This window comes from Oryzias latipes, chromosome 17 (genome assembly GCF_002234675.1).
Source record: "Oryzias latipes chromosome 17, ASM223467v1".
Classification (NCBI taxonomy): domain Eukaryota; kingdom Metazoa; phylum Chordata; class Actinopteri; order Beloniformes; family Adrianichthyidae; genus Oryzias; species Oryzias latipes.
The window spans coordinates 11,431,561-11,440,265 of NC_019875.2; the positions used below are offsets into that span (position 1 = coordinate 11,431,561).

At 40.2% G+C, this 8,705-nt stretch overlaps 5 non-coding genes across 5 annotated transcripts; all 5 read left to right on the plus strand.

Annotated features, from left to right (window-relative positions):
* The first annotated feature begins 1,128 nt into the window (after positions 1 to 1,128).
* Positions 1,129 to 1,200, plus strand: trnae-cuc. Its single transcript has one exon. It is a non-coding gene; the product is annotated as a tRNA-Glu (tRNA).
* A 1,811-nt stretch (positions 1,201 to 3,011) lies between these two features.
* On the plus strand, positions 3,012 to 3,083 carry trnae-cuc. Its single transcript has one exon. It is a non-coding gene; the product is annotated as a tRNA-Glu (tRNA).
* Positions 3,084 to 4,880: 1,797 nt separating this feature from the next.
* Positions 4,881 to 4,952, plus strand: trnae-cuc. Its single transcript has one exon. It is a non-coding gene; the product is annotated as a tRNA-Glu (tRNA).
* A 1,829-nt stretch (positions 4,953 to 6,781) lies between these two features.
* trnae-cuc lies at positions 6,782 to 6,853 on the plus strand. Its single transcript has one exon. It is a non-coding gene; the product is annotated as a tRNA-Glu (tRNA).
* Positions 6,854 to 8,633: 1,780 nt separating this feature from the next.
* Positions 8,634 to 8,705, plus strand: trnae-cuc. Its single transcript has one exon. It is a non-coding gene; the product is annotated as a tRNA-Glu (tRNA).

Here is an 8,705-nt window from a genome sequence, read left to right on the forward strand (position 1 = left end):
TGCAGCCAAACACTTTCCAACATTACAGGCTGTGATGATTGTGTTGATGTGCCCATTATTAGCCATTTTCAGCTAATGCCATTTTTATTTGAAGAAGAAATTCAGCATTGGCCAATCGGACGTCAAACGCCCTCGGCATAGTCATGCTGTCCTGAACCTGCTGTTCAACACAATCTGTGCAGACATTTTCTATGATTAGAAGGTGGGTTATGTTTGTAAAATGTGTGCAAAAGACTGTCAGGGATCAATGATTGATATTTGCTAACAAAGTTTCCATGAAACGTTTCCTGCCCGTGTCAATGACCTGGAGGCATTTTTTTTATGCAGCTCCCAGTGGGAAGATGGAGAAGAAACGAGACAGGTGGATCTGAAATATCAATGGTGTTCCACTTTGTCGGTCCATCTATTTATGAAATCAATAACACTTTATGAATTCAAGCAACAACTAAAGTCTCTGACACAATGCACTCGTATTAACAAGCTCCTCCACAGAATTCCAAATGAAAGAGGACTTCAGCTTAATGTTGGTGGTTTCACTGAGGGAAAGCTGATCACCCCAAAGGGTGTATCAAAAGCTGCCATTTCTGCAAGGAATGGTGGCTCTTTTAAACAGGAATGGATCCTCAGTCATTGGTCCACAGCAGATGGCGTCTTGGTTATCAGGTGTTGAAGGGCTGGTCCACACTGAGGCTGCAGCTCTCAGCTCAGAAGGCACAGACTCATACACACCTTCACGCCATCCAAACTCGCATGCGTAAACAGATACAAAACACACAGAGTGCTGGACACACCAGGGCCGGAGCATGAAACTGCTGAAGAACAAAAAAAGATGAGTGAAATACGTTTTTATTACATAGATGAACAAAGGAAATTCAAATGCAGCAATAAGCCAGAAAACGTTTAATACGTGCAAAAACGGCACCTTATTATACACTAAATTTAAAGGAGACTAATCGACACAGCAATTTTAAACATTTAAAGGAAATTTAACAGTAATTTGGTCTGAAAAAAGAAAAAAAGAGCTGATGTGCTTAACCGTCGCATTTGTACAGAATTTTGAGTACATTCCCATACCGTTAGGGGGCAGTAGTGAATGAAGTTTCAGAGCGACGAAAGTCAGTCAACTTGTCCCTGGTGGTCTAGTGGTTAGGATTCGGCGCTCTCACCGCCGCGGCCCGGGTTCGATTCCCGGTCAGGGAACATAATCTTTTCCGTAATTCTGAGAAGAAATGACCTATAACCTTGTCTGTATGCGACAGATTCAATACTTAATCATAATGTCTTATCATCTGGCTTTTATATATATATATATATATATATATATATATATATATATATATATATATATATATATATATATATATATATATATATATATATATATATATATACATAATTGACAACCGTTCTCTTAATACATACCTGACAGTGAATATCTGTAAAATGGTATTATGTGCAATTAAGTTTCAATTCTGGAAGAAAATGCTTGCCAAAGGAACAATAAATTGTACATCAAATGTTCAAAGTAAACGACAGGGTCCATTAAGTGGGTCCATCTATTTATTAAATCAATAACACTTTATGAATTCTGTAGTTGTAATATACACAGAGCTTGGTTTTGCAGAAACTTCATTGTTTGCCGTAATTGCTGCTGTATACTTTGTGATAGTGTGTGGATTGAACCAGGAGATGACTGGTTAAATGTTTGAATTTCAGTTCAAACATTAATTTTGACTCCAGCTCCAGTTTTCTAATCCTCACTGTGGTGTCGGGCCTTTTCCTGAACTTCAAACTGAAGGCGGGTGAGATGGACTTTTCAGCCGTGTTTTGTCCCGGGTCCCACTCAAGGAAGAGCTTGGATTGTACCTGGGAAGGCTAAAAGGAGTCTCTAGAATATTTAAACCGGAAGTGGGTTGCAATCTGCATCAGAATACTTGTGCGGCACATACACTGTTGCTAAATGGCTGGACTAGCGATGAAGTCCTCCAACTCAAAGCCAGTAGCCATCCGATATACCCAAGTGGGAGGCACCTCAGGGACAGTAGTGCGGTAGCACTAACAGTTGATTGCAATCAATATCCTGGACAAGCCCCCACTTATTTAACAATCCCAACCCAAAAAAAGGTGTAACAGAAAATAAAGGAAGGCCCAGACAGGCGTGCTGTGCTAAAGTGCAGCTTTTAATTAGCTGTTGGCTGAAAAGGCAAACAAAAGGAGAGATGTCAGAAAACAAAGTAGAACAAGTTGTTTGCAACAATCAATCTTCACGAAACGAGACCCATCAGGTAATAACAGTTTAACAAGTGCTTTGGACAAAACAAGCAACAACTAAAGTCTCTGACACAATGCACTCGTATTAACAAGCTCCTCCACAGAATTCCAAATGAAAGAGGACTTCAGCTTAATGTTGGTGGTTTCACTGAGGGAAAGCTGATCACCCCAAAGGGTGTATCAAAAGCTGCCATTTCTGCAAGGAATGGTGGCTCTTTTAAACAGGAATGGATCCTCAGTCATTGGTCCACAGCAGATGGCGTCTTGGTTATCAGGTGTTGAAGGGCTGGTCCACACTGAGGCTGCAGCTCTCAGCTCAGAAGGCACAGACTCATACACACCTTCACGCCATCCAAACTCGCATGCGTAAACAGATACAAAACACACAGAGTGCTGGACACACCAGGGCCGGAGCATGAAACTGCTGAAGAACAAAAAAAGATGAGTGAAATACGTTTTTATTACATAGATGAACAAAGGAAATTCAAATGCAGCAATAAGCCAGAAAACGTTTAATACGTGCAAAAACGGCACCTTATTATACACTAAATTTAAAGGAGACTAATCGACACAGCAATTTTAAACATTTAAAGGAAATTTAACAGTAATTTGGTCTGAAAAAAGAAAAAAAGAGCTGATGTGCTTAACCGTCGCATTTGTACAGAATTTTGAGTACATTCCCATACCGTTAGGGGGCAGTAGTGAATGAAGTTTCAGAGCGACGAAAGTCAGTCAACTTGTCCCTGGTGGTCTAGTGGTTAGGATTCGGCGCTCTCACCGCCGCGGCCCGGGTTCGATTCCCGGTCAGGGAACATAATCTTTTCCGTAATTCTGAGAAGAAATGACCTATAACCTTGTCTGTATGCGACAGATTCAATACTTAATCATAATGTCTTATCATCTGGCTTTTATATATATATATATATATATATATATATATATATATATATATATATATATATATATATATATATATATATATATATATACATAATTGACAACCGTTCTCTTAATACATACCTGACAGTGAATATCTGTAAAATGGTATTATGTGCAATTAAGTTTCAATTCTGGAAGAAAATGCTTGCCAAAGGAACAATAAATTGTACATCAAATGTTCAAAGTAAACGACAGGGTCCATTAAGTGGGTCCATCTATTTATTAAATCAATAACACTTTATGAATTCTGTAGTTGTAATATACACAGAGCTTGGTTTTGCAGAAACTTCATTGTTTGCCGTAATTGCTGCTGTATACTTTGTGATAGTGTGTGGATTGAACCAGGAGATGACTGGTTAAATGTTTGAATTTCAGTTCAAACATTAATTTTGACTCCAGCTCCAGTTTTCTAATCCTCACTGTGGTGTCGGGCCTTTTCCTGAACTTCAAACTGAAGGCGGGTGAGATGGACTTTTCAGCCGTGTTTTGTCCCGGGTCCCACTCAAGGAAGAGCTTGGATTGTACCTGGGAAGGCTAAAAGGAGTCTCTAGAATATTTAAACCGGAAGTGGGTTGCAATCTGCATCAGAATACTTGTGCGGCACATACACTGTTGCTAAATGGCTGGACTAGCGATGAAGTCCTCCAACTCAAAGCCAGTAGCCATCCGATATACCCAAGTGGGAGGCACCTCAGGGACAGTAGTGCGGTAGCACTAACAGTTGATTGCAATCAATATCCTGGACAAGCCCCCACTTATTTAACAATCCCAACCCAAAAAAAGGTGTAACAGAAAATAAAGGAAGGCCCAGACAGGCGTGCTGTGCTAAAGTGCAGCTTTTAATTAGCTGTTGGCTGAAAAGGCAAACAAAAGGAGAGATGTCAGAAAACAAAGTAGAACAAGTTGTTTGCAACAATCAATCTTCACGAAACGAGACCCATCAGGTAATAACAGTTTAACAAGTGCTTTGGACAAAACAAGCAACAACTAAAGTCTCTGACACAATGCACTCGTATTAACAAGCTCCTCCACAGAATTCCAAATGAAAGAGGACTTCAGCTTAATGTTGGTGGTTTCACTGAGGGAAAGCTGATCACCCCAAAGGGTGTATCAAAAGCTGCCATTTCTGCAAGGAATGGTGGCTCTTTTAAACAGGAATGGATCCTCAGTCATTGGTCCACAGCAGATGGCGTCTTGGTTATCAGGTGTTGAAGGGCTGGTCCACACTGAGGCTGCAGCTCTCAGCTCAGAAGGCACAGACTCATACACACCTTCACGCCATCCAAACTCGCATGCGTAAACAGATACAAAACACACAGAGTGCTGGACACACCAGGGCCGGAGCATGAAACTGCTGAAGAACAAAAAAAGATGAGTGAAATACGTTTTTATTACATAGATGAACAAAGGAAATTCAAATGCAGCAATAAGCCAGAAAACGTTTAATACGTGCAAAAACGGCACCTTATTATACACTAAATTTAAAGGAGACTAATCGACACAGCAATTTTAAACATTTAAAGGAAATTTAACAGTAATTTGGTCTGAAAAAAGAAAAATAGAGCTGATGTGCTTAACCGTCGCATTTGTACAGAATTTTGAGTACATTCCCATACCGTTAGGGGGCAGTAGTGAATGAAGTTTCAGAGCGACGAAAGTCAGTCAACTTGTCCCTGGTGGTCTAGTGGTTAGGATTCGGCGCTCTCACCGCCGCGGCCCGGGTTCGATTCCCGGTCAGGGAACATAATCTTTTCCGTAATTCTGAGAAGAAATGACCTATAACCTTGTCTGTATGCGACAGATTCAATACTTAATCATAATGTCTTATCATCTGGCTTTTATATATATATATATATATATATATATATATATAATATATATATATATATATATATATATATATATATATATATTATATATATATATATATATATATATATATATATATATACATAATTGACAACCGTTCTCTTAATACATACCTGACAGTGAATATCTGTAAAATGGTATTATGTGCAATTAAGTTTCAATTCTGGAAGAAAATGCTTGCCAAAGGAACAATAAATTGTACATCAAATGTTCAAAGTAAACGACAGGGTCCATTAAGTGGGTCCATCTATTTATTAAATCAATAACACTTTATGAATTCTGTAGTTGTAATATACACAGAGCTTGGTTTTGCAGAAACTTCATTGTTTGCCGTAATTGCTGCTGTATACTTTGTGATAGTGTGTGGATTGAACCAGGAGATGACTGGTTAAATGTTTGAATTTCAGTTCAAACATTAATTTTGACTCCAGCTCCAGTTTTCTAATCCTCACTGTGGTGTCGGGCCTTTTCCTGAACTTCAAACTGAAGGCGGGTGAGATGGACTTTTCAGCCGTGTTTTGTCCCGGGTCCCACTCAAGGAAGAGCTTGGATTGTACCTGGGAAGGCTAAAAGGAGTCTCTAGAATATTTAAACCGGAAGTGGGTTGCAATCTGCATCAGAATACTTGTGCGGCACATACACTGTTGCTAAATGGCTGGACTAGCGATGAAGTCCTCCAACTCAAAGCCAGTAGCCATCCGATATACCCAAGTGGGAGGCACCTCAGGGACAGTAGTGCGGTAGCACTAACAGTTGATTGCAATCAATATCCTGGACAAGCCCCCACTTATTTAACAATCCCAACCCAAAAAAAGGTGTAACAGAAAATAAAGGAAGGCCCAGACAGGCGTGCTGTGCTAAAGTGCAGCTTTTAATTAGCTGTTGGCTGAAAAGGCAAACAAAAGGAGAGATGTCAGAAAACAAAGTAGAACAAGTTGTTTGCAACAATCAATCTTCACGAAACGAGACCCATCAGGTAATAACAGTTTAACAAGTGCTTTGGACAAAACAAGCAACAACTAAAGTCTCTGACACAATGCACTCGTATTAACAAGCTCCTCCACAGAATTCCAAATGAAAGAGGACTTCAGCTTAATGTTGGTGGTTTCACTGAGGGAAAGCTGATCACCCCAAAGGGTGTATCAAAAGCTGCCATTTCTGCAAGGAATGGTGGCTCTTTTAAACAGGAATGGATCCTCAGTCATTGGTCCACAGCAGATGGCGTCTTGGTTATCAGGTGTTGAAGGGCTGGTCCACACTGAGGCTGCAGCTCTCAGCTCAGAAGGCACAGACTCATACACACCTTCACGCCATCCAAACTCGCATGCGTAAACAGATACAAAACACACAAAGTGCTGGACACACCAGGGCCGGAGCATGAAACTGCTGAAGAACAAAAAAAGATGAGTGAAATACGTTTTTATTACATAGATGAACAAAGGAAATTCAAATGCAGCAATAAGCCAGAAAACGTTTAATACGTGCAAAAACGGCACCTTATTATACACTAAATTTAAAGGAGACTAATCGACACAGCAATTTTAAACATTTAAAGGAAATTTAACAGTAATTTGGTCTGAAAAAAGAAAAAAAGAGCTGATGTGCTTAACCGTCGCATTTGTACAGAATTTTGAGTACATTCCCATACCGTTAGGGGGCAGTAGTGAATGAAGTTTCAGAGCGACGAAAGTCAGTCAACTTGTCCCTGGTGGTCTAGTGGTTAGGATTCGGCGCTCTCACCGCCGCGGCCCGGGTTCGATTCCCGGTCAGGGAACATAATCTTTTCCGTAATTCTGAGAAGAAATGACCTATAACCTTGTCTGTATGCGACAGATTCAATACTTAATCATAATGTCTTATCATCTGGCTTTTATATATATATATATATATATATATATTATATATATATATATATATATATATATATATATATACATAATTGACAACCGTTCTCTTAATACATACCTGACAGTGAATATCTGTAAAATGGTATTATGTGCAATTAAGTTTCAATTCTGGAAGAAAATGCTTGCCAAAGGAACAATAAATTGTACATCAAATGTTCAAAGTAAACGACAGGGTCCATTAAGTGGGTCCATCTATTTATTAAATCAATAACACTTTATGAATTCTGTAGTTGTAATATACACAGAGCTTGGTTTTGCAGAAACTTCATTGTTTGCCGTAATTGCTGCTGTATACTTTGTGATAGTGTGTGGATTGAACCAGGAGATGACTGGTTAAATGTTTGAATTTCAGTTCAAACATTAATTTTGACTCCAGCTCCAGTTTTCTAATCCTCACTGTGGTGTCGGGCCTTTTCCTGAACTTCAAACTGAAGGCGGGTGAGATGGACTTTTCAGCCGTGTTTTGTCCCGGGTCCCACTCAAGGAAGAGCTTGGATTGTACCTGGGAAGGCTAAAAGGAGTCTCTAGAATATTTAAACCGGAAGTGGGTTGCAATCTGCATCAGAATACTTGTGCGGCACATACACTGTTGCTAAATGGCTGGACTAGCGATGAAGTCCTCCAACTCAAAGCCAGTAGCCATCCGATATACCCAAGTGGGAGGCACCTCAGGGACAGTAGTGCGGTAGCACTAACAGTTGATTGCAATCAATATCCTGGACAAGCCCCCACTTATTTAACAATCCCAACCCAAAAAAAGGTGTAACAGAAAATAAAGGAAGGCCCAGACAGGCGTGCTGTGCTAAAGTGCAGCTTTTAATTAGCTGTTGGCTGAAAAGGCAAACAAAAGGAGAGATGTCAGAAAACAAAGTAGAACAAGTTGTTTGCAACAATCAATCTTCACGAAACGAGACCCATCAGGTAATAACAGTTTAACAAGTGCTTTGGACAAAACAAGCAACAACTAAAGTCTCTGACACAATGCACTCGTATTAACAAGCTCCTCCACAGAATTCCAAATGAAAGAGGACTTCAGCTTAATGTTGGTGGTTTCACTGAGGGAAAGCTGATCACCCCAAAGGGTGTATCAAAAGCTGCCATTTCTGCAAGGAATGGTGGCTCTTTTAAACAGGAATGGATCCTCAGTCATTGGTCCACAGCAGATGGCGTCTTGGTTATCAGGTGTTGAAGGGCTGGTCCACACTGAGGCTGCAGCTCTCAGCTCAGAAGGCACAGACTCATACACACCTTCACGCCATCCAAACTCGCATGCGTAAACAGATACAAAACACACAGAGTGCTGGACACACCAGGGCCGGAGCATGAAACTGCTGAAGAACAAAAAAAGATGAGTGAAATACGTTTTTATTACATAGATGAACAAAGGAAATTCAAATGCAGCAATAAGCCAGAAAACGTTTAATACGTGCAAAAACGGCACCTTATTATACACTAAATTTAAAGGAGACTAATCGACACAGCAATTTTAAACATTTAAAGGAAATTTAACAGTAATTTGGTCTGAAAAAAGAAAAAAAGAGCTGATGTGCTTAACCGTCGCATTTGTACAGAATTTTGAGTACATTCCCATACCGTTAGGGGGCAGTAGTGAATGAAGTTTCAGAGCGACGAAAGTCAGTCAACTTGTCCCTGGTGGTCTAGTGGTTAGGATTCGGCGCTCTCACCGCCGCGGCCCGGGTTCGATTCCCGGTCAGGGAA